The 22769-nt window shown below is 41.2% G+C and overlaps 1 pseudogene; it reads right to left on the bottom strand.

The window, feature by feature from the left end:
- The window catches only part of LOC132888924 (E3 ubiquitin-protein ligase TRIM68-like), a 28579-nt pseudogene extending 10532 nt beyond the window's left edge, over positions 1-18047 (bottom strand).
- Between the last annotated feature and the right edge of the window lie 4722 nt (positions 18048-22769).

Genomic DNA, 22769 nt, shown 5'->3' on the forward strand with positions numbered 1-22769 from the left:
AGAGTATTTCAGGAAAGGTCCCCATACCTTCTGGAACTTCTTGCTCGAGTCACAAACTGAATAGCGGATCTTTTCGAGGTCTAGACACGACATGATGTCCCTTAACCACTGAGCATGTGTGGGTGGGGCAGCATCCCTCCACCTTAACAAAATCGCACGCCTAGCCAAAAGCGAGGCAAAGGACAGCGTGTGGCTTTTGGTTGGAGTGAGGCGCGTGTCATCTTCACCAGTGGTGCCAAAAAGGGCAATCAGTGGACTGGGTTCTAGCTCAAGATTAAGAATAAGGGACAAGGTTTGGAAAACATCTCTCCAGTATCTTTCCAGGCTTGGACAAGTCCAAAACGTGAATAAGCGAGGCCTCACCTCTCTTACATTTATCACATAAAGGATCACCGTCTGAGTACATATGAGATAATTTGGCTTTAGATATATGAACCCTGTGCACCACCTTAAACTGCAACAGGCAGTGACGTGCACAGAGAGATGTTGTATTTACCAGCCTGAGAATGGAATCCCATACATCGTTTGACAGTCGAAAGTTTAAATCCTGCTCCCAACCAGTTTTAATTTTGTCCAGAGGAGCCTGTTTTATGCCCATCAGTTTGTCATAAATGACCAATATTAACCCCTTGCGCGATGGATGCAGACCAAGTAACATGTCGGCGGTAGTCGCAGTAGTTGCCCCAGGGAAACTAGCCATCTGAGAATGGAGAAAGTGTCTTGCCTGCAGGTATCTGAAAAAATGAGTGTTTCAGACAGTTGTGCGAATGATGCAAAGCTATTACCAGTGAAAAGATCTTTAAATTTCTCTATACCCCTCCCGTGCCACTCTTGGAATGCAGAATCAGATAGAGAGGGTTGAAAGAAAGGGTTGGACAGAATGGGACTAAGGAGAGAGAAATCATGTAAACCGAAATGCTTCCTGAACTGAGCCCACACCCTCATTGTGTGCCAAACCGTTGGACTATCAGTCCATTTACCTGGGGGGAGAGGGAGCGGCGACCCAAGCAGAGCCAAAATGGAAACATTTCGGACCGAACTCAACTCCATCCTCACCCATGTCGGACAGTCAGCTCGATCGAGAAAGTGCGACCAGAAAGTAATGCAGCGTATATTAGCAGCCCAGTAGTAAAGACGGAAATTAGGCAGCGCCATACCTCCATCTTTTTTGGATTTTTGAAGATGGACTTTATTTAGTCTAGGGCGCTTGCCCCTCCATATATAGGCCGCTATGATTGAGTCCAATGAGTCAAAGAAAGATTTGGGAATAAAGATTGGTATAGATTGAAAGAGATAAAAATTTAGGGAGGATGTTCATTTTAACAGAGTTGATCCGGCCCACCAGGGATGTAGACAGTGGTGACCAGTGCATCAAGCGCTCTTTCACATGATTTAGTAGAGTATAAAAATTTTCTTTAAAGAGACACTTATGGGTGGCACGGTGGTGTAGTGGTTAGCGCTGTCGCCTCACAGCAAGAAGGTCCGGGTTTGAGCCCCGTGGCCAGCGAGGGCCTTTCTGTGCGGAGTTTGCATGTTCTCCCCGTGTCCATGTGGGTTTCCTCCGGGTGCTCCGGTTTCCCCCACAGTCCAAAGACATGCAGGTTAGGTTAACTGGTGACTCTAAATTGACCGTAGGTGTGAATGTGAGTGTGAATGGTTGTCTGTGTCTATGTGTCAGCCCTGTGATGACCTGGCGACTTGTCCAGGGTGTACCCCGCCTTTCGCCCGTGGTCAGCTGGGATGGGCTCCAGCTTGCCTGCAACCCTGTAGAAGGATAAAGCGGCTAGAGATAATGAGATGAGATGAGACACTTATGTTTCCTTGTAATTGTAACACCAAGGTAGACAAATTTATTTTCCACAATCTTAAAGGGGAGGCTGGTATATTTTAAAGCAAGTGCCTCTGTATTCACAGGAAAAAGTTCACTCTTGTATAAATTTAGTTTATATCCCGAAACCTGGTCAAATTGAGCGAGTAAGGATAGCATTACAGGTAAAGAGGTGTCTGGGTTTGATATAAAAAGTAAAAGATCATCAGCGTATAGAGACACTTTATGTTCAATTCCTTTCCTCAAAATCCCTGAAATATCCTTGCAGTTACGAAATGCAACTGCTAGAGTCTCTATGGTCAGATTGAAAAGAAATGGGCTTAAAAGACACCCTTGACGGGTTCCCCTATGAAGATTGAAATGTTGAGAGCGTTGAGAATTGGTAAGGATAGAAGCAGTTGGGCACGTATATAATAGTTTAACCCACCTAATGTAGTTTGGGCCAAAACCAAATTTTTCCAAAACTGCAAATAAATATTTCCACTCCACATGGTCAAACACTTTCTCTGCGTCTAGAGAAAGGACACATTCCGGAATTGCCTCTGAAGGAGAGTACAAAATATCAAATAAACGACGTATATTAAAATAAGAATGTTGTTTTTTTTTACAAAGCCAGTCTGATCCTCTGATATTATCTCTGGTAATATACCCTCTAATCTACGGGCCAAAACTTTTGCCAAAATTTTGGCATCAACATTTAGTAAGGAGATTGGCCTATAGGAGGAACACTCTGTTGATGGTCTTTACCTTTCTTTACGATAAGACTGATGCATGCCTCATACAGTGTTGCTGGGAGTTTGCCTGGCTTGAAAGAATCTGATAACACTAAACATAGATGAGGGGAAAGTAATGAAGAAAATGTTTTGAAAAACTCCGCTGGGAACCCATCAGGTCCAGGGGATTTCCAGATTGCAATGAGGAGATAGCAGCAGCTACCTCCCCCTGCGATATAGGCTCGTCTAACCTAGTCTTATTATCATGGGTAAGTGTGGGGACCTCTAAATGATCTAGGAAATTTTCCATCAGCGTACTGTCATTTGGGAGGTCCGAAGTGTAAAGTCGGGAGTAAAAATTCCTAAATGTGTCATTGATTTTAGAGCAATCTGAGGTGATGTTACCATCATCCATCTGGATTTTTGTGATGTGCTGTTTTGCTTTAAATCCCTTCAGCTGATTGGCTAGCATTTTACCAGATTTGTTGCCATGAACATAGAACAGACTTTTGCTCTGCAATAGTTGGCGTTCAATTGAATGTGTTGAGAGGAGATTGAATCTAGTTTGGAGTTCCACGTTTTTTTATATAGTTCAGGGTTCTTGATTTGAGCGTATCTTTGATCCACTTCTTTAATTTGAATAGATGGAGCTATCCATTCTTTCTGGGCTCTCTTTTTCATATTTGCGCTAAAATAAATAATTTGTCCCCTTAGGTAAACTTTCAGAGCATCCCAAATGGTCAGGCTGGTGGTTTCAGATGATGCATTTGTATCAAAGAAAGAGGTTATCTGCTCCTTCATAAATTTCACGAAGTCATTATTGGACAGTAAAGTTGAGTTAAAACGCCAATGTCTCTCTGCAACAGGGAGGGTCAGGAAGGGTCATGGACAATACCACTGGGGCATGGTCAGATATCACTATACTCTGATAGTCACAGGAACAGGCAAATGGAATCAGATGATTGTCAACAAGAAAATAGTCAATCCTAGAGTAGGTATGATGGGAATGAGAAAAGAATGAATACTCCCTCTTGTTTGGATTGAGATACTGCCATATTTCTGTGACTCCATAGTTGTCTAAGAAAGACTGAATAAGTGATGCAGATTTACTCATTATACCAGGGTTAGAAGAAGATGGGTCGAGCACAGGATCGAGCCAACAGTTAAACTCCCCACCAAGTATGAGAGAGTATGAGCTCAGGTCAGGAAGAGAGGAAAAGAAACCTTTTAGAAAACCCACATCATCCACGTTCGGAGCATATACATTGGCAAACTACCATAGTATTATGCAATTTCCCTGAGACAATAATATAGCGACCATTTGTATCTGCTATTACGTTATGGTGTTCAAAGGGAATATTGTGGGTGGCACGGTGGTGTAGTGGTTAGCGCTGTCACCTCAAAGCAAGAAGGTCCTGGGTTCGAGCCCCGGGGCCGGCGAGGGCCTTTCTGTGTGGAGTTTGCATGTTCTCCCCGTGTCCGCGTGGGTTTCCTCCAGGTGCTCCGGTTTCCCCCACAGTCCAAAGACATGCAGGTTAGGTTAACTGGTGACTCTAAATTGAGCGTAGGTGTGAATGTGAGTGTGAATGGTTGTCTGTGTCTATGTGTCAGCCCTGTGATGACCTGGCGACTTGTCCAGGGTGTACCCCGCCTTTCGCCCGTAGTCAGCTGGGATAGGCTCCAGCTTGCCTGCGACCCTGTAGAACAGGATAAAGCGGCTAGAGATAATGAGAGAGAGAATGAGGGAATATTGTGGTTAATAAGAATGGAGACCCCTCTGGCCTTAGCCTGAAAAGTAGAATGAAAATGCTGCCCCACCCACCGCGACATCAGACGTGAATTGTCAGAACTACGAATGTGTGTTTCTTGTAAAAAAGCAACGGCTGTTCCAAATTGCCTGATGTGTGAAAAAAACTTTCTCCTTTTAACAGGATGATTTAAACCCATGACATTCCAGCTCAGAAAATTTAAGGGACTAGCCATTCTCCCTAACAGAGAAGATGGGTAGGTAAGCACAGGTGGTATCAATACTCCAGGTATCGCTCCCAAGATAACATCATAAACTCAAAAGAACACGGAAAGTATGTGTGCGGCCAGGGCTTTTACAGGCTTCCGAAACAGTGTAGGTTCTGAAAAACCCACCCCCCACAACAAGACAGCTGCCAAAGAACATAGCAGCAAGCTCTTCAAAACTTCCATAATCCACCTAACAGAATTCTTCCTGTAGTACCATCTTCAGCTCCCGCATTATTATTCAGAACATAAACTGCACTCCTGTGTTAGCATCTCTTTTTAATAACACAACCCTATAGGAGGAAAAGCAGCGCCCCAATGGGTCTCGTACAGTATGTGGCCTTGAATAATGTACAGAAGACTACACATATAAATGGTTATTTAAAAAAAATACCAGTGAACTTTACAGTGTTATTCCTACCACGATAGAATAGTCCGTTAAGTTTAAAGAAAAGGAAAATACTCACACCGCCGCTGCTTGAGTTGTCATGGTAACCTTGACTCTGACGGCGGAGGCAGAAGGACCTCGCCGCTAGAGATAAGGGGAAAAACAAAGTATGACAGCAGCCAAACAAAGTAGTTAAGAACCACAATAATCCGTCAGCCACAGTCACTAAGCAGTCCTTTATGATGTATGCCAGGGGTCGGCAACCTTTTTGCCATGTAGTGCCAATTAGAAATTTTCTTGTTAGTGTGCCATTCCAATAGGTGTTGTTAACTATGTGTAATTAGACACCACACATTTTAGACGGATATGCATATTTAATGCACTGAGCAAATGTAAAACACCATTGCACTTGTTTTATGCCATTAACCTCACACACAAGGTTTAAGATCCCCCCCCCCCCCCCCACACACACACTGGATAACAACATTGCAAGCAGCTTATACAAATTCACAAAATAACATCCAAAATCTTTCAGTAGGTAACAGGCCCAAGTTATTCACAATAAAGATGTAGCAGCCTAATGGAAATGGAACTGATGAATAATAAAACGACAGAAAAAAATTAAATAATGAGTGTCAGAGAACATTGACAAGTAGCCTACATAAAGTGGCTTAACAATAAACTGCAAATTTGAAGTAGCCTTGTTACAAAATAAATGTTTTGCCTATCAGTCAATGTGATCCCTGGCCCTGCGTCCCCTTACTTAGCTCCGAGATGTGGGGATGGTAATTGGGCACTTTGAGTTGGACGCATGCTTCCGAATGACCCGTTGTCAGACGACTTCGGGAGGGGCAAAGTACATTCTTCATGTGTGAAAATATCTATTCACACAGATATGTTGATCCGAACACTGACAATAAAGCCAGTGCGATATTGCGAATACAGTTGAACTTTTCGGGTAAAGATGCCCAGCAGGATTCATTGGCTTTAAACAGCAGAGCTCCTCTCTCACAGTCACATCACAATATCTTGCCATCACTGCCAAACGTGCCACATCGTTCACATCTACGCTTTCGTCAAGCGTAGGGTGACCAGATTTCCCTAGTCTGAAACCGGGACACTTTTGCGCGCGACCATGCTCGTGCACGCACACCTTTTTTTTTTTTTTTTTTTACGTAAACGTGACACTCAGAGAGGTGCTCTTATCATTTTGTTGAAGCTCACATTTATCAACATCTCACATGAAATAAAACAAACAGGCATGTTGTTATCTAGTAGCATAGTGGTATATAGATCAGTTAAATTATGGTCAGACAGCAGGTTTTGTAATGGCTGAGAATAGGCCAGGCTATGTCCATAGGCCAAATTTAAACTGATTTATTTCACCTGTTTGTGAGAACACCAAGAAGAATGCATATGCACATGTCAGCTATATCTCTAAAATTGTATGCACTATAGCATGAACTTAAAAAGTAGATATGTGACCTCAACATAGCCTCGGTCAGAATCAACCTTACTAACCATTCCCCACAACTGAATGAATAAAGCAAGAAGATGTGTACAAAAGTGAACACTTTAATGGAAGGTGCAACAAGCTGTTCAACACAGCAATAAACTGTCAGAATGGTATGTTAAACAGAAACAAAAAAGAGAAGTGATTTGAGAATATACACTCAAACAAAACAGCAATAAAGGAGGAGAGGGGCGACAGCCCGAGGAAAGCCCCCACAGGAGCGCACATCATTTGCAACATAGGCTACCCAACTCAGTACAAGAACAAAGCACAGGAACAAAGCTAAGGCGACTGTCAATCCACCCACCCTAAACAAAATGCATTAGCCTACGTATATTTACAAGAAGAGTTTTAATGTGATCCTGTATATCGGCGTTACCACCGTGGGCTACAGAGAAGGAACACTTACAGTGTGTGCAGTCGGCTTCGTGCGCATTGTTCTGCACCTCTCGGAGGAAGGGGTAGGTGCCCTGTAAATCTTTGGAAAAGGTACATTTTCTTTTTGGCATAATTGCTGCGGCATTACTGCTGCTAGACAAAGAACATTCACGCCAGTTAATGTTCATTTTATTGTTGTGGCTAAATAAACACCCATGCCACAGGGCCAGGGGGCAGTAACCAGGAAAGTTTGCAATTCCTGTAAATTCATCAAAATAGTAAATGCAGACATTTCTCCGCTAATGATTCCCACATTCAGGGGCGCCGCTAGAAATCTTGGGCCCTATGAAAGATTACAATTTAGGGCCCCCCCCCAGTAAAATTTTCAAGCTCAAGCAACTGAATTTCAAGTCTGTTTTTGGCTGGCACTTCTACTCTTCTACTTTACTATGCATGTGATCAGCTACCTATCAAGTTTAGGTGATACAATTATTTGGGATATGAACATTTTAAATGCAGAACTCTCAGAATTAGACTGAATAGACTGTTGCCTTAAAATGAAAATTCCATGATATATATGGAAGATATATATATTATTTTTTCTTTTATGAGCAACTATTATTAGGCCACTCAGTAGCCTATGGAGTTCATTCAATCCAAATGTTTGTGTTGAGAGAAATTGCATGCATCACTGTATCAGTATGGATTTATAACATTCTGTATGCACATTATGGATACTCCAGAGCCCTCCAGCAAACATCATCAATAATCAGGATTACAAAATGTATTCCTTTGTTTCCTCCATTTATTGACTTATTGTATGTGATCAAATGTATGCCTTGATGAATAACTACACTAGTTTTTTGATACAATTACATAGTGCACTGCAAGAAATCCACTAAGTGTTTTTGGTTTCTTTTAGGCATCACACATTTATTAGAAAACACAGCAAATGTTCAAATATTCAAGTTCAATACTTAGCAACAGTATCAATAAATCCACACATGAACAATAGCAATGATATCTATGACCACAGCTAATGTGCAAAATATTAAAGTTAAATACTTAACAATATCAACAAATCCACACATGAACAATGGCAAAACATCTAGACTTAATTATACAATAAAGATACCTATGAAAAAAGGTGATTTTTTTTTTTCACACACAGTGTGATATCCGGACTTCATAATTCATCACACCTGCTCCTGCTTAGCAACTTCTAGAACAGAGGTGGGCAAACTACGGCCCGCGGGCCACATCCGGCCCATTGGCGTTTTTAATCCGGCCCGCGGAAGACAATCATATAAACACGATTGAGCAGATCTATAAACTATAAGCGTCAGTGTTATCACGTAGACAGGTGTTCTAGAGATCCGTCTTTCCAGTCAGGCGTATTCACGCGAGATTACATTTGCAGAGTGGTGCAGCGTGTGCCATGGAAGTCATTCTGGCACCCGTGCCACTGATGATCTCGAGAACACAGGATAAAACTTTACAATGAGTGGTCCTAAAAAAAGAAAAGTGGACAGTGAGTGCAGGGTATTCAATAAAGAATGGACAACTAAATATTTTTTTGCTGAAGTCCGATCAAAGGCTGTATGCCTTATTTGCAAAGAAACCGTTGCAGTTTTATAACATCAAACGGCACTTTTCCTCCAAGCATGCTAATTATGCTAACAACCAGTCAGCGCAAGCACGGACGAATACAGCTCAGCGGTTGCTGAGTGAATGTGAGTATTAACACTTTCTCTTTTTAAAACTATGTTGGAGCTGTAATAAGATGGTAGTCACATGTTTACAGACATAATAATATAAAAAGTATAACTCTTAGTAATTTTGGTTGTCGTGGGTGGCTGCTGTAGTGCTGGTGTTTGTTTTTAAGTACCGTGTGCTTTTGGGTGTCTGCTCCGCCCCTCATTTATGTCCCTGTCTGCTATTATAGGTGTATTATGAGCAGCTGACCTTGCTTCTGCTTATATCTGTTCCTGGACTTTTGCCTGTGGAGGTTATTCTGATCTATGAGTGGCCTTTTGGAATATGAAAACCTGTTTGGAACCTGTGTTTTTGATTTTTTGAGGACTGGAAATATTTCAGTGAGTGACTTTGAACCTGAAAACCAGTTTGGAGTTTTTTGCTTTCTTGAGCTGTTTTGTCTGATTTTGTGGGCTGGATGGATCCAGTGCCAAACCATTGAACTGCAAATATGTTGGCATGGTGTGGTACCCAAACTGTTGAACTGCAAACATGTTGGCATGGTGTGGTACCCAAACTGTTGAACTGCAAACATTTTGGAATGGTGTGGTGCCTCTCCTACTAATGGTGGTTGGTTGTACTGGCAGGCTGGAAGTGGATGGTTAAAAAAAAAAACACTCAGGTGTAAATCTACGAATTCAGTGAAATGTACAAAAATGATATGTACTGATATGTAATTTAGTTCAATTTAATGATATGCAATTTAGTTGTATGTATAAAATGATACAAATATACAAATACACTGGCATCCTACTCATCCTGGCAGCTCAAAGATGTAATTTAAGAATTAAGTGTGCTACTTTTCTTACTGTCACGTGTGTGTGTGTGTGTGTGTGTGTGTGTGTGTGTGTGTGTGTGTGTGTGTGTGTGTGTTACTTTTCTGGATGGATCCAGTGCCAATCTATTGAACTGCAAGCATTTTTCTGCTCTGCTTTTGTTGACTGAGAACTAAAATAAATGTCAATCTGATCTGCATTTGGGTCTCTGTCAGTGAAGGCCTTACAATAACACTAAAGCTTTTCCGGTTTATGTTCGATATGTATGAATTTGGTGTTGGCCCGGCCCGCCTGGCAAATTTCAAAAGTCAATGTGGCCCCTGAGCCAAAAAGTTTGCCCACCCCTGTTCTAGAATGTTCACCTCTGTTGCACACGGAGAAAAACTGCCAGCTGCGCACACACGGAGCTACACATTTCACGTGTCCCGCTCCCAGAATCAGACTGTACCATTAGTAAAAAGGGTGGAGGGGTGAAATGACAATATCATAAATAATTCAAGAAAAATGTTATAGCAAAACATAGCCATGTATAATTTGCATATTTTAACAGATGAAATGAAATATTTTATTTCAAAAACTTACACAAGGCAATACTATTAAAATAATATTAATATCCCTCACAGGCCCCCCTGTCAGTGCCAGGCCCTTAGAATCATCCTAACTTTTCCGCCCCTAGCAGCGCCCCTGCCCACGCTGCTCAGTCGCAAACATCGCGAGTGGCAAAAACCGGGACATATCTGTGTCCCGACAGACTTTTGTCGGGACTCGGGACACACAACCCCAAATCGGGACTGTCCCGATAAAACCGGGACGTCTGGTCACCCTAGTCAAGCGCAATGCTAAATACTGCTCCATCTTTTATGCCAGTTGTTTGCTGCACCCTTACGTTTTCTGCCATTTCACCAATTCGTCGCTCAACAGTTCTGGCTGATACGGGCAAGTCTTTTATTCTTGATTTTGTCTCTTTATTTGGCAGCCCCTCAAAAAGACTACCCGAGCCGGAGAGAAAGGCCTCCTTAATGTATTCACCGTCTGTGAATGGCTTTCCATGTTTAGCTATGCAGTGAGAAATTATATAGCTAGCTTCAGTGGCATTGTTTTTAGCTGAGGCAAAGACTGTTAAAGTGTGGGCTTGCTTCCCATATCCGCACACTGCACGTGAGATTGATTCGTCCCTATCTGCCTGATCTTTGAAAGTCTTTTCGTGCTTTGCCTCGAAATGACGTTTAACACTGGATGTTCGACACACAACACTTTCAAAACACAACGTGCACACAGCACGGTCCCTCTGAGAAATGAACCCATATTCTGGGTCCACGAGGAGAGGAAAGCCCGAACTGTCGGCTTCTTTGCCATCTTAGCGCAACTGCTGCATCAAGTGGGCCCGTCTCGTGAGAAATATGGGGAGGGGCCAGTGTTGCCAGATTGAGTGGTTTTAAGTGCATTTTGGCGGGTTTTGAACATATTTTGGGCTGGAAAACGTCAGCAGTATCTGGCAACACTGGGAGGGGGTGCTATATTGTTGTGTAGTCATGCTAAAAGAGCAGGCTCGCCATGCAACAGCCAATGACTGTTCAAGATGACGTTTGAAAATTTTTAATGTGTTGAATAATTAGGTTTGTGTATCGTCGTCAGTGTGCCACTGGAAATTCCTCGGCATGCCAGTTGTGGCACGCGTGCCTAGGGTTGCCGACCCCTGATGTATGCGAAACACTTGGGAGGCTGTCGACATATCTCCGCCTCATCCGCCAATCGCAGCCACTTCCTCTCCCCGCCGGAAAGTGTGATCCGGAGCCGAGCGGGGTACAGTAGTGAGGGCTTGAGTCCTCGGTTGTAAGCTCCATCATTACTTCCCTGTATTCAGCGCGCTGGCTCAAAACTTCTGGGCAGTAATCCTCCACAATACGGATCTGCTGGCCACGGTAGTTCAGTTTTCCCCTCCGTCTGGCCTCACGAATCAGAAGATCTTTTATCTGGTAACGGTGAAACCGAAGAATGACCGGCCGTGGTCTCTGTCCCAGGGCCGGTTTGAGTGCCAGTGAATGGTGGGCTCTATCGATCTCCGGCGGGGAGGAACGCATCTCCTTCCCGAAAACCTCACACAGCAGATCAGAGAAGAATTCCGTGGGTCGCCCTCCTTCAGTAGTCTCCGCTAGGCCAAGGATGCGTAGGTTTTGCCGTCTGTTCCATTCTTCCAGATCGATGACTTTAGTGGTTAGCTTGGAGTTGTTTTCATGGAGGCTGGAGCAGACATTTTCCAGCTCACTGACGCGCTGGCTTAGGTCCTCAGAAACAAGCTCGAGTGAACTCAGACGCTGGCCATGTTCTTCTACAGTGGACCGAACTTGGTCGAATTTCCTTTCCAGCAAGCTGAAAGAGGACCTGAAGTCTGTAGCTAATGCCTCGCGGTGCTGGTTCAGTAGCGCCGAGATAGCCTCCATCATTAAGCTAGTCGACGAATCATCCTTTTTTCCGCCTCTGCCACTCTTTGAAGCCATTTTAAATTGGTGCGAGTGAAATAAAATAATTGCGCAAATTCTTCAATACTTTGGTTGTGAAATAAATGGTTGAAGGAGTGAAAAAGTTTGAAACAAGCAGAAGCACGTGTGCGTTGCGTCTACTCCATGTGGCTGCCACAGGAACTCCAAGCTTTAGCTTTTGAAAGAGAACATGTCAGTGTAGGAAATTCATGGAAAATATCAGCCAGACCACAGGGCAGGCAACTCTGAAAAGTTGCCTGCCCTGCTGAAAAGTTGCCTGCCCCAATTTCAACTATAATCCGCCATAATATCGCATAATTTTCGAAAAATTGTAAAAGAGGCAATGCATGTAATGTTGTATCATGCATGTAATTTCATATATTCAATTTAGTTTTATGATTTATTACTGGTGTTTATTTATATAAATGTATATGTGACCTATGTTGCTTGAGATCAGCCAAACCATCATGCTTCAGATTGATAGAACCAGTGACAAAAGCTCCATTGGCATATTTCCTGTCTATCTGGGGTTTTTCATTGAGACAAGGGCCCATATGCAGCTCTACACACCTTACAGTAGATAGTTTGTTTGTTGTCATCGGATACCAGCCAGTCAAACTCTTGCTTCCAACTGTCCACAACAGTTCTTCTCTTATCTTTATCATATTTTTGTTGTGCTTTCTTTCTCTCTTCTTCAGTTTTTTTTCGTTTTCGAGAGGTCTTTGGTTCAGGTGGTTTTATCCCAAGATAGTCATACAACATTTTCAGATATCTGGAACAATTAACAATCAATTTTATGTGATATTTTGAGAAAACTCATGTGGTAGGACGTTGGTTTTCAAAGTCACAGATATACGGTAGATGTGACTTGGGGAGACTTGGGGTGGATTTCACTGAGCTGTGTGTATTGAGCTCTCTGATTGGCTGAACCTCCGAAGTAACAGCCAATCAGAGCGCTCGTTTCATTTCTAAGCGAAAACAATATGGCCGCACCCACGTCGGTAAACAAACCAACAGAATCCAGTGAAAATGTCTTGAAAAGTCCTTCAATATGATGAAATATCGAGAGAACAATGAACCCCCTCAAAGAGGGACCGCCCGTGGGGCTGGCAACTTATAAATTCATTCCACCCTTGCTGCAAACTGACCGCGATGGGCGGTGGGGCGGGCACCCATTTCCTACACTGAACATGTTACTCCTAAGTCGATGATGAAGACACTGCATTTTTCAGAAATTTTTTTCTCACTGCATGAGTATAAAACTCTTGGACTTCTTTGTTTAGCACAAGAACAACATTTACCACCTTTGAGAGGAAACGAGTTTCATTCTCAGGCAGTGAAATAAAGAATCAAGTTAAATTCTGTCCAAACACACATGTTTCCTGAATGACTTTGAGTGAAATGGAAGATCAGTCTTTCTAAAGGAGAAAATGGTTGAAGGGCTTTAGTGCAGGGCAGTAATAGGGAGCTGTAGTGAGGAGGATGGAGAGACACTTTAAGACTTCCTTTTAGCTGGAGAGATCTACAGATGAAAATAAGTCTGATGATGCAGTGGTGTAATGATGATCTGTACATTTTAATATGAGAGGAAACCGAAACCTCACTGTACCTGCATACTGCTGAATCCTCTTCAGTTCTGTGGAAAATAATTACAACAAAACATCACTTTCATTAGATTTCAGATGGTTTTATTGCAGGATTTGAATAATAAAGTGAAAATTTATTAAATATTATGATAGACTTGTGCCAAGAAATCAAATCATATATAAAAGTTTCTCACCTGCTTCCTTTAACTTGTCATTGAGTGTTTTAGTGAGTTTCTCATTCAGAGTCTGCTGAAGCTGAGACAGAGCTGTCCTCACAGCGTCCCCACTCAGATCAGTGTTAATACTGATCTCAGTCCAGTTCTTGGTGTGTGGAGGGCTGCACATGGAGGAGTAAATCTACAGTAGAGCAGGAGAGAGGAGAAATCCCTCAGCATGGTGAGTGTTGTTCTGTGATGTTCTGCATTGCCAGTGAGCAGAGAGAGGAACACTGACCTGTAGGAGGTGGAGATGCTCCTCAGTGTGTGAGAGCTGCTCCAGCTCAGTGTCTCTCCTCTTTAGCACAGTGATTTCCTGCTCCAGCGCTTTAATGAGTCCTTCAGCCTGCCTCTCTGCTGCTTTCTGCTTCTCCTCCATCACCTCGAGCAGCTCAGCCTGACTTCTCTCAATGGAGCGAATCAGAGCAGTGAAGACTTCAACACTGTCTGCTTTCTCTTTCTCTGTGCTTCTCTAAAGGAGCAACACATTTTCACTTTCTTTACATCACACTGAATAATGAACTAATATTTATTGCGGATTGTTCATTTCTACAGATTCAAGCAAACAATACATAAACTATTTTCCACACACTTTGCTGAGCTCGACTGAATGTTTGATCTCTTGGATCTTCTAGTCGGTCCCGCATCATCTGCTGCACATCTGTCTGTGTTTTCCCCAGCGGAGTCTGAGGACAGACCAGAAGATAAATAATTAACATTATTTTTAATACTTTTGTACCTTTGTCCTGGAATTTTATCTGAGAAATTTCCAATCTGATCTACCACTGGATAAATTAATTTGTATTTTCTATAATAATGTCTAAAGTTGATGTTAATCAGTGTTTCTCACCTTCCTCTCTCTGCTCTCCTCCTCTATAGGAACAGTGTTGTGATTCTTGTGGTCTGTCTGAGTGCAGAACTGACACACACACATCTGATCATCTCTACAGAACAGCTCCAGCGGTCTCTCATGTTTCTGGCATATGTAGTCCTCCAGGTTCTCCACAGGGTTTATTAATTTGTGTTTCTTAAGTTTGGAAACATGATTATGAGGCTCTAATTGAGTTTTACAGAAAGTCAGTCCACAATCCAGACAGGATTTCAGGGCCTTCAGCTTCTCTCCAGTGCAGGCATCACAAAGAACCTCAGGTTTTTCAGGACCACGTTTCTTCCTGAAGTGATCTGCAACCTCTCTGTGTTGTATTAATCTTCAGTTCAGGTTTTTTGGTGAATTTCTCTTTACATAATGGACAGTGACAGCGTTGACTCTTCTCCCAGCACTGTGTAAGGCAGCTCTTACAGAAGTTGTGTCCACATGGAGTGCTGAGTGGATCAGTGAACACATCCAGACAGATCGAACACAGCAGCTGCTCTTCAGACAGGAGACTGCTGGAGTCACCAGAAACTAGGGTTGATATAAACAATGTGTAACATTATTTTCTAAATTGTGTAGAAATACTGGAATTTGTTTCAACCTTGTCTCTATACAGTCCACTGCATCTTGTAGTGTAGGTGTGAAAATCACACACCAGAATTTCTACGTTTTTCTGGACTGATACCAAAAAGGTTTTTTATTCTAAACTCACTCACAGTTGAAGTGTAAAGGCACTTGTCGTGGCGTCATATAATGTTTGTGTCAAACCATTTTTGTGGAATATTTTCATGAATTTTATAGTCAAGGGTATTTACTGTAGATCTTACATCAGAAATAAAACCCAGAAGCACTTGCATTCATAATCACTGACAAAGTCATTATCACCCCGAGCTGATTATTTTCACATAACTGTTCATGCTTGAGTGCTTTATTCCTCTTGTACAGTATCAGCGCAACACTCCAACAATAACACTTTTCTTTCACAAAGTCACACTTTTTTCATTCTTTAATTAATTTAAATATGGAACGTGCAAAAATTCAAAACTTTGATGTTCACGTCCAGATTCACAGATTTTTAATGTGGTCTCAGACTTTTGTACCTCACTGTATATTTATCTTTTTTTATTATCATACATTGTTCTGTGTTAAATTATACATGTTTACCTTTAAAATTGTTGTAAGGTTCCATTAAATTAAGTCTGTAACATTTATTAAATTGTAACCTGATCACTACCATTTTATCCTGATTATTTGTGCTGATTCTGATTCACAATTACATTTCACAATCACATACTTGAATTTCGTTTCATATATTCAGTTGTGCCTAAATTACTGGCAAACATGAGATTTAATCACAGCGATCTTTTCTCTTTATTGTGAAAGGCATTGCTTGATAAACAATTTTTGTAACTATGATTTGTGGAATTACACAGTAGTATTTAGTGGAGCTGTAGTTTAGCCATCTGTCAGTAACAATGTTGAGAGCGACAGCTTGAGATGGACTACAAACATGTACGCTAATAACTACAACTCCCAAGATCCACAGCGCCCTCTGTCACCTGAGTTCTAATTACACCTGTCTCTCATTCCACTAATCACTATCCCTGCTACTTAAACGCCTCTCTCACCTCAAAGATGTGAAGCAGGGGTGGACTGGCAATCTGTGTGGTCTGGAAAAGTCCAGAATGGCTGTTTGGTCTATGGCCGTCGGCCCTGTTCAATAACCAAAATTTTCAGTCTATCAACTAACAACAGGTGGTGCTAAGACGATAATTTATCCGTCAATCATTATTCCATAGGCCTAAAAGCCAACAAAGAAGAGTAACGTTAGTGTCTGTCAACAGAAAGATGGCAAGCAGAAAACATAAGGAGAAAGGTGGATGGGAAAAGTTAAGGCAAAAGAAAGTGAAGTCACTTAAAGAAGATGCTTCAAAATATAGAAAGCTCACAGAGCTTTTTGGCAGCAGTGTAACTGCAAGCAGCAGCAGTAACGTTCATGTCATGTTATCACCGAGTGAGACTGAGAACCAGGTGGACATCCAACCTGACCAACCACATGCTGATGATGATAGTCATGATGAGGGGCAGGCAGCTGAGGGAATTTCACCGGAGGAGGAGGTACCGGTAAGTGACCACGACATATAACGGGTTACGTAAAGGCCACTCATAGACCCCTCTCATAGTAGGCCAATCTTCTATTGACTGGATTTGTGGTGTGATGATGAGAAATATGTGGTTTATTGCTGTCAAAACAAACACGTAACTACCAAGCAAGCCAATTATAAATAGATAGGCAAGCACAAATGGCTGCGATTTCATACGTTCACCTCTGCATAATTCATGCAGATTAGGCTCTTTATGTTCAAAAGAACCAAAGCTCTAGCCTATCATTAACCAAAAGTTTGACGGGTAGAAGTGTTTTCCGTTTTGGCACTATTTATCTTTGTCTTCTTTTTTGCGGTGCGTGGTGGAATAGGCTACAAATGTTGTTTGAAGGATGATTGGTTGAATGGTATCATAACTAATCACAGCAGCATTGTATTGTGCAATTTGTTAATAGCCTAATTTTAGATCTGTTTGTCAGGCTTACCTACCAAAAAAAATCAGCATAATATTTAAACTATAAAATGTGTCAAGCAGGCTAATTCTTACACAGAATAAGCCTAAAAGGCTAAAAATGTAATTGGGATTTAGGAAAAACCTCCAAATCTGTCTTGTTCTTCTTGTCTGTAGCCTATGTATCAAATGCTATGTTTATCCAAAGTTTTGGCTGGTTTTTAAAAATAGAATTTTGAGGTATAAGTACAGGTTTAAAGGCTGTCATTCCAAATAATACTATTAAACAAATGTTAATCAAGCATGTCCGTGCACAGTGTGAAGGGTTTTCCTAGATGCCGTTGCATAGTTTAGATATAATCAACAATAGCATTAGCATCCAACTTCATCTTTTCAATTGTTTATTCAGGTTGAAAATAGTGGCAGCTCAAAAGATGACAGGGAGAGTCCAGGAAAGTGCCAGAATGAGGGATCAGTGCCCCAATATTTCAGCCGCCCCAGTTCAGACAGTTACAGCCTGGAGCAGTTTTTCAGTTACCACCCCCAGCAAAAGCCCAAAAACCTGTCTCTACAAAGATTGTTCAGCTGTAGAGATGGTACTAACCATAAATGGCTTACATACTGTGAGGAGAATCACACACTGTATTGTACAGTTTGTTTAGCATTTGCTAGGCCAGATGAAACCAGTCCATTCATAAGTGGAATGAAGGAGTTCTTGGAATGTGGAGTTCTTGAATAAACAATCATAAATAGTTCATCTGTGTGGGTTTTGACAGACAATATACCACTATAGCACTTTACTATAGCACTATATAGTATAGTATACTATAGTATAGTGGGCCTATTTGGGGGGGAAAGTCCAGGGCCGTTTTTTGGTCCCAGTCCGTCCCTGGTCATGTATGAGCTGCATAACTTGCATAACTGTGGTTGATCTATGCTGCTCCTTCTGTGTTTTGTTGAAGATTCAGCCATTTTCTTCCTCCTGTGTTTTGAACCTTTTCAGTCAGAAATCACATCATTCAGTTCACGCATGTAACAGTATGAGGTGTTACTGATTAGTCTGTTTGACTCCACAGGCCTGTCTGCAGTGTTAAACCTCAGCAATGATACTGGAAGCATTTAGACTGTGATATAAAACACACGTAAGTGTTCTCATCTTCATTAGATTGTAATAAACACAGGATTTGGAATAGAATATCTTTGTCATTGTAACATGTACAACAAAACTGGAGTGCAAAACAAACTAAAATCCTTTTATTAAGCTAAAACTTAAACTATATAAGCAGTAAAACTCACAGACAACAGTAAACAAATGAACTAACAAACTAATTTAAAAAAAACCCTAAAACTTAAATGCTGTAAAAACTATAAAGTCAAACACACAACCACATTCAAACTGGAAACATTGCACAAATCCCTTACTGCACAGTATAAAGAGACAGGGACACTAAAGAGCAGGTTAGTGAACCCTGACCTGATGTGTTAAATTTAGAGCTCGTATGGCAGTTGGGTAGAAGCTGTTCTTAAGTCTATTTGTTCTAGCTTTGATGGCCCTATACTGTCTGCCTGATGATAGTAGCTCAGAGTGACGGGGGTGAGATGTGTCCTTTAGGATGTTCTCGGCTCTCCTGAGGTAGCAGGAACTGTGTAGCTCCTCCAGAGTGGGTATTTTCCTCAATAAATAAGTGACCAAGTATAATATTTTTGCCTCATTTGTTTAACTGGGTTCTCTTTATCTACTTTTAGGACTTGTGTGAAAAGCTGATGTTTTAGGTCCTATTATGCAGAAATATAGAAAATTCTAAAGGGTTCACAAACTTTTAAGCACCACTATATATACTGTGTATGTATGTAATTTTTTTTTAAAAAGACGTATATTTAGATCCCAAGAGGAATCAGGTGCACTCAAAGTGGAAGATAAATAATATTGGACCACATTCTCTACTGGAATAATAAGAGAAAGCATTACATTACAGGCATTTAGCAGATACTCTTATCCAGAGTAACATGCAACAGGACCCTGACATACCCACAGCAGTGGGAGCAGTTGGAGGTTTGGTGTCTTGCTCAAGGGCACTTCAGCCATTCCTGCTGATCCAGGGAATTGGACCAGTGACCTTTTGGTTCCAAAGCTGCTTCTCTAACCTTTAGGCCATGACTTTCCCCGTTAAGAGATGAAAGAGTTCAGATAATAAACAGTCCCTGCACACACATGTCAATGTTATTCATTTATTTCATTCAAAATTGAACTAAAAGATTGGGATTCTACATGATATTGACAGTCAGTGGGAGCCACTATTACTGTTTGTGTTTGAATGGTGCACTGTGATTGGTCGAGCGGAGAAATCGTGTTCTACTGAAAATTAGGAGTGGTATTTGTTGTGTATTGGAAAGAAAGGGGATATACAATGCAGAGAAATGTGGCAGACATTGTCTTTTGTATAAAATTGAATTTGGAACTTTGAATAGCGATCAAATGTCAAACTTATTTTGGCAGGAACTTGGGAGGGTTTAAATGGTATTTTTCATGTTTTGGAACCAAACTCTTCACATGCTTCCTCCGAGTCATGTGAAGTCACTGTATCCTTTCAGACTGCTGCTCATGCTGCACCAGAAGTTGAATCAAGTATCATACATGTCAACCTTTGGTCAATCAAACCTGTATAACCAACCTCCAAAATCCTTATTTCTCTTATAAAATCCTTATAAGATGCAAATTAAAATAATTTACCTAAAATTTGAATAATTAACAATGATGTATCCCAGTTACTTTTTATTCAATATTAATAACAATAAACCTTCAGAATGAATACAAAGCTCCAATGTTTGACAAAAACAGTGTCACTCTAATGTTCTGAATTGTACTCCATGACAGCTTTTTTAGCGCTCTGCACCAATACCTCACTAGGCTGCATGTCACAGCAAGTGCCTAGCTGTGTTGTGTTTTATGAAAATAAAATAAACACAGACATGTAGGGGAGAGCGGGGTAAGATGAGCCAGGGGGTAAGATGAGCCACCCCCTGTTTCTAAGAAACAGTAAACAAATGTGACCACATTCAAAGGGGGGCGGGACCATTTACTTACACTTGTGGAGAGGAGCACCACATGTCAAACTAGGTGAGGGAGATATTTATAAAAATGTGTTTTTGTGCTTTCTAAGTCAATTCCATGTTTGTCCACAGTGAAGGTGATTTAGAGAAGACAAAAGTAGAATAATATTTAGACACATTAGGGTTAAGTTAGTGGCTTTCTAAGCTATGATATGAATGCTAATAAAAATAATTTTGATTAGCCTAATCCCCTTTATTAGCATTTTTCTACAAAATTGTGGCCACGGGGTAAGATGAGCCATTAGATGTGGGGCAAGTTGAGCCACTGGCTCAACTTACCCCATTGGTGGCTGAGCTTACCCAATATGGATGACACTTAAGTTTTCACATTTGCTGGTCATATGACAACAACAACAACAACAACAACAAATAATAAACAAACAAATAAATAACATGTTAATATAAATAATATGTTTAAAACGTTTTTAATAAATAAAATAATGCCCTCTGTTATTACAGGTGTGCATGATGCCACACTCATACAAAAGAAAAACAGACAGGGCCGCACAGTCCCGTGCAGTTTTGGAGAGAGCCGCAGAGGAAGTCAGGAAAGGCAGGCCTGTTCGGGCTGTGGCGAGGGATATGCATTTGGACAGGATGACTCTGACTAGGTTCATTGAAAAGATAAAGAATGGAGAGGTAGAGACAGGTTATACCAAGTTGGTGAAAGTGCATTTCTTCATTGGCCAGATAATCAAATTGGATGTCTTCGAAATAGAGGCAAGATTTCTCAAAAGAAGCCGGTCATGCCATGGCTCTGCAAGAAAGCCAACCTTTGTCTTCAAAGAGAAAGATGAGGCTGTCCTGTCAAGACAGGATATTGTGAAAAAATTGCCCCGCCCCTTTACTGTTGGGGAGACAGCACGGAGGGAGAGGCAAATGGTGTTCCCTTGCAATTTGAACGCTTGGAACATTGAATAATGATGAAATGATTGATGGAATGATTGCTGCATGTTTTAGCACTGTTTTAACCTACTGAAAGAAATAAGATTTTTTTGGCACTGCTCTACTGTTTTAGTAATTTCTATAATATAGTATATCTCTCATTCCCTCTCTAACCATCCCTCTTTCTATCTATCTACGCATATCTCTCTTTATCCATCTATCTATCCCTCCCTATCCCATCTCGTTCTATCACCTCTCTCTTCATCTCCCCTTCTCTATGCAACGGCCCTATCCCCCACTTGATTGACTTGACTTGATTCATTGATTGCATTTCTAATAATAAAAGTTGTTTACTTTGTTAACCTAACATGATTTGTGTTGGCTCAGTTTACCCCACACAGTGGCTCATCTTACCCCGTGCATGGGGTAAGTTGAGCCACTTGACATTTTTTTTTCAAGAGGTAATATCACTCTAACCATAAGAGCTTATCAATTGTTTTTTGCTCAGATAGTAACAGTACACTTTGAAATTTGGTATGGTGTGTAGACTGGAAGCAAAAATGGCTTTAACATGTAGTTATGATGAAAAATGTAAAAAGTGGCTCATCTTACCCCGCTCTCCCCTATATATTATTCCATATGCCAACACTCCAGATGTTAGACAATAAAAAAATAAATGAATTAAGAGTTAAAAATTATGAAAAACGATGGCACTGTTGTGTGAGAACTGAGTTTAAAAGATTTTTGAAGACATTTAGGGAGGGTAGGGAGTCCAAATGTAAAGTATTTTGTAATTTATTCCACTCATGTGCTGCATATGAACTAAAGGCAGATTTGCCCAGTTCTGTCCGTGTAGGTAGAGACTGAAGGCGGAGTTTTACTGATGAACGTGTACTGTAAGTGTTAGTGCAGAGTGTCAGTAGATTGCATATGTACTGAGGTAGTTTACCCATTAAAGCCTTTGCAATAAATACTAGGCGGTGAGATTTCCTTCTAAGCTGTAGTGATGTCCATTGCACCATGTCATATAGATTAGTGATCTGTTCTTTCTGCAGCACTAGTTACAAACCTCAAAGCAGAATGATAAACAACGTCCAACTTTTTCAGATAGGATGAAGATGCATGCATCTTCATCCTATCACCATAATGTAATACTGAAAGGAAAGTGTTCAGTACTAATCGTTTTCTGGCAGTGAAAGAAAAGCATTTTTTAAATGGGAGTAAAAACCTAATTTAGGAAGAAGCTTTTTCAAAATACTTTCTATATGGACTCCAAATGATAACTTGTCATCAAACCAGATTCCAAGATATTTGTAAGAGTACCCCCTCTAGTTGAGTGCCATCTAGTGTTAAAACAGTAGAAGAGCGTGAGCGAGTAAAAATCATAAATTTTGTATTTTTGGCATTTAACACCAGTTTTAATTTGACAAGGGTCAACTGTAATGAGTTAAATGCACATTGTAAGGAATCCATTGCTACTTGCAGTGGTATAAAGGACTGTCATCAGCGTAAAGGTGAATTTTTGCTGGGTCTAATCCCATGCTCATATTATCTCTAGCCGCTTTATCCTGTTCTACAGGGTCGCAGGCAAGCTGGAGCCTATCCCAGCTGACTATGGGCAAGAAGCGGGGTACACCCTGTACAAGTCACCAGGTCATCACAGGGCTGACACAGAGAACCATTCACACTCACACCTAC

Source organism: Neoarius graeffei, chromosome 1 (assembly GCF_027579695.1).
Source record: "Neoarius graeffei isolate fNeoGra1 chromosome 1, fNeoGra1.pri, whole genome shotgun sequence".
Lineage (NCBI taxonomy): Eukaryota > Metazoa > Chordata > Actinopteri > Siluriformes > Ariidae > Neoarius > Neoarius graeffei.